Source organism: Emydura macquarii, unplaced genomic scaffold (assembly GCF_026122565.2).
Source record: "Emydura macquarii macquarii isolate MOO-44397 ecotype Brisbane River unplaced genomic scaffold, CSIRO-AGI_Emac_v2 contig_2636, whole genome shotgun sequence".
Taxonomy (NCBI): Eukaryota; Metazoa; Chordata; order Testudines; family Chelidae; genus Emydura; species Emydura macquarii.
The window spans coordinates 6,489,468-6,500,157 of record NW_027132773.1 but is presented as its reverse complement, the minus strand read 5'-3'; the positions used below and the strand labels follow the sequence as shown (position 1 = coordinate 6,500,157).

Here is a 10,690-nt window from a genome sequence, read left to right as displayed (position 1 = left end):
CTGTCCAGCCCTCTCCAAGACAGTCCAGATATTGGAGGTCCATTGCTGCTGTAAGGGGTCAATGTACAACAGTTTGTTAGTTTAATTGGAGTTACCCACACAGTTCAGTTTAAAGACAACACTGGGTTAGTTTTGATTAAAGAATAAAACAAGTTTATTTAACTACACTATAGTGAGGCAGAATTGCCTCCCTCCAAGCCTGAGAGGGAAGGACCACAACATGCCCCCTGATAGGCAGAGCCGAACCAGCCCTGCCCCTTGCACTGGAAGGGCAGGGGTGGGACAGAGAGTAGAAAAATAGGGCCATACAGCTCAGTTGGGGCTGGGCTAGGGAAGGAAGTGGATTTCTCGAGCCCTCTGCAGGATCCTGGACCTGATGCTGAGTTGTTCAGTGCCCTGCGCCAGAGGAGGCTGAGAGTGGCAAGGAGTTGTTGGCACTGCCATTGGCTGACTACGCAGCAGCGACTGGGAGCTTGCTGCCAACAGAGCCCTGCAGATGGAGTGTGACAGAAAGTAACCCAAGGGAGCCAGACTGTGGTCAGGTTTTTCTGCTCAGAAGCAAGGCAGCAAATTTCAGTAGTTTCCCCACTAACCCCCCTGGACTGGGACCCTGAACTGGGACGTGGTGGAGTAGAGTGGGCCACATAAACCATCTGCATGGCATGCACTAAAAGTTCTCTAGTGCACAGTGATATAGTCCCATTTCAAACAGTACAACGTCAACTCACACTAGAGAGCTTTTCGTGCACACCAGCATGGTCCACACAGACAGTTAATGCACAACATTCTGGTCATACTAGAATTTCCACCCCAGTTAACTAATGCACCAGGTGGACAAGCCCATAGATAGCTGAGGAGGATACATCATTAAATTTTATGCACTGTAATTCATAAATTAGATTTCTTTGAGGTAATTAAACAGCATAATAAATATTCAGCAATAGAGTACACTTTAATTGTAATGATTCAGAGAATTGATGCACCTTAGATAACTAGCAGTGGGGAAAAAAATCAATCTAATAATCCTTGTGTTGGGGTGTCTGCCCCACACTCACCAGTAAGGGGTTAATAGAACCCTAGGGAGGCTAATAGGAGAGGGGCTGTGAGGTGCAGCCAATCAGGGCCCAGCAGGCCCATATAAAAAGAGCTGCACGGGGCCAGAGCAGAGTCAGTAGCTGCCTGGAGCTTGAGGAGGGAGGACTGTGTCTAGAGAAAGTTGCAACCTTGTAGTACCTTGAGCAGAGCAGGAACCCCAGGAGAAGAGGAGCAGCTCCAGACAGGCTGTTGAGACTGAGGCATGTGCTGTGGTCATGGGGAAGGGACCCAGGGAACATACATTGATAGTAAAGGCAGAGAAGTGCAGCAGGATGCTATGATCCACATGGTCCCTGGGCTAGGACCCAGAGTAGGGGGTGAGCCTGGGTTCCCCCCCACTTGACACTGAGGAAGCAGCAGGACAATTGACTGTAGTTGCTACTGGGGAAGTGGCTGGACTAGGAGCTAAATGCCCTCCGGAAGGGGGGGAACACAGATAGTTGCATGGCTGGAAGCTGAGCCATGAAGAGGATACTGTGGTTCCTGAAGCTGCAAGTAGATTGAATGACAGTGTGCAGACTGTGGATGGGGGTGTTGGCCTTGAGCTTATCCCCAAGGTGGCCAGTAGGAGGTACCGCCCCAGTGGTGAGTGAATGTGCACCATGACAATCCTTTCTTGTCAAGTGTACTCCCAAGTCTTTAAATGGGGGGCTGGGGAAAGAGCAAACATGGGGGTGGGGGAAGATTAAAATGTTCAGGTTAATGAAGCTGGGCCCATTAACACAAGCAGAGTGCTTGGCCCTGTGAGTTCACCCAGATGGAAGCCTGAGGCTTTATTCAGCCAGTCATTCATTGTAAAGTGAACTGACATAATAAGTATCCTATACAACTGCTTATTGGCCCCACAAGCATGTATTTAACTTTAGGGATGAACTTAAATGCTATATGAGTCTTGCTGTATTGTGGCTATTAAGGGTTGTATTTTGTCCAGCAGCCTCTTGCTTTTGTGTACTTAAGAATACACACTCATCCACCTGCACAGGCAGAATCTGTTTGCTCAACACAAATCTTGCAGTTGGATATGCAATAACCTGATTTGTATGTTTAAATATAGAGGCTGTTTTGTGACCAGCTGAATATTTGATCATAAATAACATTGTGAATGCTCAGGAAAATCTTTGAGAAGGCACAAAATCACTGAGTTGGAATAATCATACACACCCAGATTCAGGAGGGTACGTAACTTAAGCATGCCAATAGTATAATTGACTTCAGCGTGGCTACTCATGTACATGTTTAGGTATCTTTCTGTGTTTAGGCCAGAAGGAGGAACATTTTAATATAAAAACAGAATGTCCAGGATTTCCTAGTGTCTGTAGAGAAGACACACAATTTGACAAAAATCATTCCCACCCTTGAGATGCAAGAAAATTGCAGCCCAAGATTTTCTCCCGTTTTAGAAATACAATAGGAAAGGATTCATCTCTAGGCAACTTTGAGAATGAGGTGATTTGATAAGAACTGTGGCCTTTTATTGACATCACCATGATTATACCCCAATAAGGCAAGTGTACTGCTTGTACAATCCATAGCTGACATACTGTACAAAGCTGAAGCTTTAACATTTCATCTTGAAATAGGCATCTAAAGCATTGCTGCTGATTTTAAAATGTGTTTTACTGTGATTTATAACAATGAAGTAGCAAACTAATAGTAGGGAGGTACTTATGCCACCTTCTTTATGCCACAGTTTTTACTGGATTATTGAGGCTCAATTTCAAAAGCAGCTCTGAACCTGATGCTGCTGCTGCTGCTGCTTTTCTAGGAAAATAGGATGTGAGACAGAAAATTCTGAGTCTCTGCTTCAGAAGATCCTCATGAAACAGATCAGCAGAACCTCACTATAATCCACATTAAGAATTAGGGGCTAGATCCACAAAAGTAGTTAGGCACCTAACTGCTATTTTGTGCCTAAGCCAACATTTAGGCACCACTGAGCTCCTTGAACCCACATGCAGCCAGCACCTAACTCTGTAGGTGCCTAATAGTCTCCCATTAAAGTCCCCTAGGCATCTAAGCTATTGCTAGTGAACGCATGCACATCTGCCTCAGTCTAGGCACACGTGTCATGTCATAGCCCCAGTGGGACCCTCAAACTAGAAATTCCCTGCCAAGCTTGTCTTTGGTTCCTGCTCTGGTAAGTGTTCTCAGAGCACTGAAAATTATCAGTAGGATCCAAATAGTGTATAGGAAATTCTCACCAATTCTGTGAACTCAAATACTTTTTTTTCACTGTGCTTGTGGAGATGCCTGGAATGAATAAAGTAGGAAAAATATTTGCAAAGGATAAAAGATTTCCCATGAACAAACAGATATTGTGGATGACGCCTACCTGGGTTTCTAAAGTCATATCCCGGTTGCATTATTTTACTGAACCACACATGCAACACAACAATAACTAACCGCTATTAACATTGGACATATGTTTGAGGAATTCTCAAGGTTGTTTTTCCTGAAGTTCCCAATGAGTTATCCCTAAGATCTCTGTCTAGCAACAGACACTCATAAATGTCATCTCAAATCTCCTTTTCAGGATGGGATACAGAGACACATTCCTGGCAACAGCAGAAGTGGATGTGACAGAATAGGAAATGAAGCTAAACCATACACCATGAAATGCATAAGCCTCTTCAGCTTATAAACTCACTTGTAAACACATAGAAAATGGAAGAGATGGATCACCAACTGATATAAATTAACATAGCTTCATTGAGTTGGCTGTTATGCCAATTTAGACCAGTTGATAATCTGAATGGTAAATACATAGTATAAAGGAGCAAAGCATGAAAGAAGTTAGACTTTCTGTTGGAGAAATAAAAAATATTTAAATATGCTGGCCAAGAACATAATGGAACAGTATGTGAAAAAATTATATATAGTAGGTATGGTACTCTACTAAGACATTGCTAATTTGAAGGCTTTATGCCTGGTATTGTTTGAGTCAATAGTGGTGTCTCCTAGTCGATTCATAACAAGAGCTTAAACATGTCCCTTTCCTTGCCTTCATTGTCTAATTCTATAACACTATGATTATACACCTTATAACAAGATAAAGGGAGCATGTACTTATAGTGCTTAAAACTACCTCTCTCATAAAGAATAATATTTCTGTCAACAGATCTCTAGCTGCATCCTCAAGTTCAACTTTTTTCTTTTGCTTAATTGTCCATGTGCTATGGACCCTGCACCCACTGTTGTGAAGCCATAAATCCTCTATTGTCTTCCCTGCTCTTTCAATTTAAATATCATTTGAGTACATTATTTCTTCTGGACCTCTTCTTTTAATTAAATCTTTAATCTCCAGTTGAATCCTTTACAATTAACTTTAATCTCCAATCCTGTTTACAGTATACTGTATTGTATATTTCATCTTTCATGCATGTACATGCATAAATCTTCCAAGCTTTTCTGATGCAAATGTTTGCCTCAAACGTTAGGAGCCTCGGAGCCTGGAGGAAATCTACGAGAAATAGTGGCTAACCTGTGACCTATGATACTCCCAAGTAATCTGCTGATACAAACACACTAAGGGGTATCTGGAGTGTTTATTAGCATATGACAGATACATATCTCACTGGCTGCAACTGTGATGAAAAAGAATCTGACTACAGTCATCGACAATATAACAGCTCCAAGTCTGAGATCGCAAATCAGTTCCTATTTTTATTCAGCATTTGTTTCAGAACTCTGTGCTTGGCAAAGTATTGTATTTTTTTATTTGCTCATAATTTTTTAACACTAACATCAATATGTCACCATCAAATATCTACCTCTTATAGAAGATCTTTCAGCAGTAGATCTCAAAGTGCTTTACAAAGACATCAGTATCACTATCCCCATTTTACAGATGGGGAAAGTGAGGTACAGGGAGGTAAAATGACTTGCCCATGGTCACACTGCAGACCAGTGACAGAGCTGGGAGAAGAATGCAGGGCTCCTGCATCCCAGCCCAGTGTTCTGTCTACTAGGCTGCACTACTTCTGCAATCAAGATAAAAACCACATAATAAAACTGAACTATTTTTAAAAGTTGGACAAAACAAACAGGTCTGGACTGGCACCTTGCAAACCAGCGCCAGTAAGGGGCACTGCCCCAAGAGCAGGGTAGGGAGCAAACTGTAATTTTGAGAGTCCCAGTTCTGTTCTTGATTCCACAAGGAAAGGAAGATCACCATCAGTCCTTCTCCTGGCACAAGCCTACTTCTCCCCCCACTTTGTGCCAACTCAGCTGAGTTGAATGATGCACTCAGGAGTTAGTGCCAGGGCTCCACCTGCTCCCTGCCCATCCAATCTCCATCCTCCTGTGTGGGAAGAGGAATAATAGCCAAGTGACTGCTTTCCCCATCACTCACACACACTGGGAATGCAGGTAACCTATGCAGGCGAGTAAGGGGCCACTTTACATTCCCTTACTCTCCTACTCAGGTGAAAAGACAACCTTGTGACTGAGTCACCAATATGTACCCATGTAATTTAACAGAGCCATCCTTCAGGTTTCTGAGCATTCCCAATTTTCCACCTGGCTCCTTACAGAATCACTCTGGGCAATTAAGCCCCAAAGTAGGATTTCCATATTGTCTCAAAAGTCATGGAGAAGCCTGTTACTCTATAAACAGCTTTTTCCACTGAGAAGCAGTCGAGGATATGTAATCCATTCCTCTACTGATTACACTGATTTTCTCCAGTACAGTATAATATAGTTCCTAGCTATTGATAAGGCATCTCCAATTTATTTGGCTTGGTTTATACCTGTTTAATCCAAGTTTGGATAGATCAATAACAATGCAAACCATTGTCAGCCTAGCATGTCCACAATGCCTTCAAGGATTTCAGACACTGCAGTCCAAAACTTTTTAAAAACTCAGCTGTTCCAGGCATCATGCATCAAGTCACCAACCTCTGTTTTAGGGTAAATATGTGTGTGACTGTTCTATGTATCTATTTCGCAAGGATCCTTTTCTGACTTAGAAAAATTCTACTGTTTTAAGTCTCTTTATATTTTAATTTATTCTGGTTCTATATAATGAGTTATTGCTTTTGAATTTAGAAAAGAGACATTTGTAGCTTGCTCTACCTCAGGTCGTTAATGAATAACATTGCTTCAGTAACTTCTCTCATATTTGAAACATCAGCTAATGTATGAGAGGAAGGTGCTAGATTTATGCTGATATAAATATCTGCTGTGTACTATTAATTAGCATACAATCTCTTTTTTTGTGTTTTTTAAATCTAAACACAGGCTATCAGGTCTGAACTACAATGACTGCCAAGATTAAGCATAATCAGGATAGTCATACAGTCATAGAATTAAAGGGCTGGAAGGGACGTCAAGAGGCAGGACCAAGTATATCTAGACCATCCCTGGCAGTTGTTTGTCTAATCTGTTCTTAAAAACCTCCAATGATGGGGATTTCACAACCTTCTTTGGAAGCCTATTCCAGAATTTAACTACTCTTATAGTAGAAAACTTTTCCTAATGTCGAACCTAAATCTCTCTTGCTGCAGATTAAGCCCATTACTACTTGTCTTACTTTCAGTGGACACAGAGAACAATTGAGCATCATCCTTTTTATAACAGCACTTAACATATTTAATGACTTATCAGGTCCCCCCGCCTCAGTTTTCTTTTCTCTTTTCAGGACCAAATATGCCCAATTTTTTTAACCTTTCCTCAGAGGTCAAGTTTTCTAAATTTTTGCTGTATTTGTTGCTCTCCTCTGGACACACTCCAATTTATCCACATCTTTCCTAAAGTATGGCAGCACCAAAACTGGGTATAGCGATACTGTGTCACCAGTTCCAAGTAGAGCAGAACAATTACATCCTGTGTCTTAGGTACGTCTTCACTGACTGGCAAATTTTGCCACCATCAGATCGATCTATCCAGATCAATTGAGCAGTCAGTGAAGACCCGCTCAATTGATCCAGAAGTCGACTTGTTAAAACCACCCTCTCAAGTGGTGCAGCACAATGAAGATGCCACGCACAACGGAAGTTAAGTCTACAGGAGTTACTCAAGCTACTCTGCGTAGCTTGCGTAACTCCTGTTGACAGCCGCCAAATTTTAAGGTAAGTATAGGCCAGGCCTTATATATGACTCTTCTGTTAATACATCCCAGAATATTTGCCTTTTTCACAACTGCATTACATAGTTGGCTCATAATCAATTTGTGATCCACCAGAATCCTCAGATCCTTTTCTACAATATCGCTGCCTATCCAGTTATTCCCCATTTTGGAATTGTGCATCTGATTTTGCATTTATCTTGTTTGAATTTCATCTTGTTGATTTCAGACCAATTTTCCAATTTGTCAAGGCCATTTTGAATTCCAAACCTGTCCTCCAAAGTGTGTGAAACCCCTCCATCTTGGTGTCATCTACAAATTTTATAAGTGTACTCTGCAGTCATTTGCTGAAAATCATTAATGAAAATGTTGACTAGTACCAGACCCAGGAGAGACCCCTGTGGGGCCCCACTAACTAGGTCCTTCCAGTTTGACAGGGAACCATTGATACTTAGGTCAGGTCTACCCTGCCACTTACTTCAGTATAACTTACTTTGCTCAGGGGGAGGGGAGGAGGATATTCAGACCCCTGAGCGATGTAAGTTACACTGACCAAGCACTGTCCACAATGATGCTTATGTTGGCAGGAGAGCTTCTCCTGCCATCATAGCTACCATGTCTCATGGAGGTAGATTTATTATGCCCGTGAGAGCGCTCTCTTCTGTTGGCATACAGCGTCTTCACCAGATGCAATACAGCAGCATAGCTGCATCGGTAAAACTGCACTGATGTAGCACTTCTAATGTAGACTAGCCTTTATTCTTTGAGTATGGTTTTTCAACCAGTTGTGCACCCACCTTATAATAATTTCATCTAGGCCAGTGTTTCTCAATCTTTTTGATACCAGAGACCAGCTTCCTATACTGTGTCAGGGAGATCTCAGGGACCGGTACTGGTCCATGGACTGGTCATTGAGAAACACTGATCTAGACCACATTTCCCTAATTTGCCTGTGATGGTCATGTGGGACTGTATCAAAAGCCTTAATGAAATCAAGATAAATCACGTTTACTGCTTTTCCCCTGTCCATAGGCCAGTAACCCTATCAGAGAAAGAGATGAGGTTAGTCTGGCATGATTTGTTCTTGACAATTCCGTGTTGGCTATTACTTATCACTCTATCTTCTAGGTGCTTACATACTGATTGTTTAATAATTTGTTCCAGTATCTTTCAAGGTATCAAAGTTAAATTGACTGGCTGTAATTCCCTTGGTCCTCTTTTATCCTTTTTTTAAAAATAGGTACCATGTTAATACTACATAAATTGCTGTGAAGGCAAACACATATGTGTTAATCTGTTAGAAGTTGGATGTGAGCAGCAAAAATTGGGTGTGGATTTCAATCTCACTCTTTCAAAGAGTGGAGATGATGAGTTTGGGGTATTGGTTCAAGCCCATCTCTGGTACCAATAAATATAGTTTCCAAACAGTTGTCAAGACTTAAACCACAGACACATACTTCTATTTTCTAAGTGGTTGCCTTATAGTGATTACTCCTATCTGTCTAAAGAGCAGTAGTCTATGGTAGTTACATGTAATGATCCCACCAAAAACTAGCTAAACCCAGTAAGATTTAATGTACTCTAATTAGCAAACACAAATCTAAAATTCTGTGCTTTCACATTAAATGATTCTGCAGGATTGGGTTTTTTAAAACCTATCATTTATCAATTTTCTTATTAAAATTTTCACATTTTTATTGATCTGACCTTTTTTGAAAGAACACAAGCAGCTGTTTCTTGAAATTTTTTAAGACAGATTTAGAGTATGATGATGCAGAGAACCAGTGAAATATTTGAAACATGCTAGTGTTTTATTAGTTCAAAATAAATGTTGATATACAATTAAAAATATCTGACCATTTAGGAGATGATCCTGTAGGCTACTGAAGGTTCATGAAAATGGTATGGAGAACAGTCAAACCCGAGTACTCAGATTTTGCTCAGCATCTGCAGGCTTCCATATTGTAAAGAAATATGCCTGCAGCTCAGCAATACAGATAAACCTCTACACCCATTCTGCACCAGTAAGCGTGGGGAGGGACAGGGTATGATCAGGGCACAGTGTCTTAAATGCAGTGCTGTGCTGTACATGTGGTGATGTGGCCCTTTTCACTACTTCTGTGCCACCTGAATTAGTTCTTCACCCATGTGTGCAAAATTGTTGCTCTCAGGAGACAGGCAGAGCAGAGGCCAGTGAAAGACAGGAATACTTTTAATTGCACATTATCCTATTGCTCCATCTCTTGTTTTAATGCAACCACATGCAAACAGTTAAATGTTCCTTGTTTGATCCTTGTTGACCTAATCTTCATCTCAGTATTTAATGTACTCAAGTGAAACTAGTTGATATTAGTCACTTGTGACCCAAACAAAAAAGGAGAAGAGAAGGAGAAATGCTTCTGACTGTTCCCATGAAACATTATCCCTCACAGCGTGCTGGTCAGTGCCTCATGACATGTGTTGGACATGGTGTTCTTGCTGACCCATGATGTTGTGGCACTTTCTCCCCTCCATTTACTTCATGTTAGTGAAGCATCACTAGCAAAGCATTATGCTCAGCCCTGCTCTCTTAGGGCTTGAGCTAAAGGCTGTTGGAAACTATGAAAAGATTCCCATTGACCTTAATGGGCTTTGGATCAATCCCTTCATCTGCATCTTTGTATCAGTATCATGAGGGCTTGCACTGAGACAAATGTTTGACAGGCACCTTGCCTGTACAAGCAAGTTAAATGCTTACGTATCTTTCTCAGTATGTCCCAACATTTGCTATACGGTTGCTAAGGCTTCTTTAAATCAAAACAAGATGAGGAGAAATAGGAGATAAGGATGGATTAACAATGGGGCAAAAGGGATTAAATGAATCAGTGAATTTTAAAGACTTTCCCTGAGTGTACCCAGATTTCTATCCTTTGACTGGAAAGTGAATTAGGTCAATTTTCCACTATTACCAACTTCGAATGCTCAAAAATCATGAGTCAAGCCACAAAAAAAAATCATGGGATGGTCTTAAAAATTATGATTATAAAAGTAATGTATTTTGAGAGTTGTTTTGTTTACCTAGCCAACCATGAGTGCTGGAAACTCGCTTTTTTTAATTTGTAAATGAAGGCTAAGATACCCATGTAATTTTATGATTTCAAGAGCTGGAGCTTTAAGAAAAGCACTAAATATCAACAGACTCACAGTAAAATTGTGAGAGTTGGCAACTTTGGATAATTATATATATAAAATTAGTACTGTGTATATATACTACAGTGTTCATCATAGTTTGTGTCTCTATAATGAAGAGATGGTATGTAGTGTTGGAAGTTCTAAGCAGTACTGTTGCCCATATGGCAGTCCAGGAAGACGGCCATAATTTAGACAGGTGCTTATGGCTGCCTAATATTACACCAGGGGTGTCTCTGCCCTCTGGAGTAGACCAGGATAAGGAGGGCACAAAGATGGCTTAAAGCCACCTTAGCTCTCCTCCCCTTCTGGGCTGTGAGTTCTGTGCTGCACCTTGTAGAGATGCAGAACAAAATCTCCCCC

General features: G+C 41.2%; 1 long non-coding RNA gene across 1 annotated transcript; it reads left to right on the top strand.

Annotated features, from left to right (window-relative positions):
• The first annotated feature begins 1,177 nt into the window (after positions 1-1,177).
• Positions 1,178-3,760, top strand: LOC137163643 (uncharacterized). Its single transcript, XR_010922752.1, has 2 exons — positions 1,178-1,295; positions 3,629-3,760. It is a non-coding gene; the product is annotated as an uncharacterized lncRNA (long non-coding RNA).
• The last annotated feature ends 6,930 nt before the right edge of the window (positions 3,761-10,690 follow it).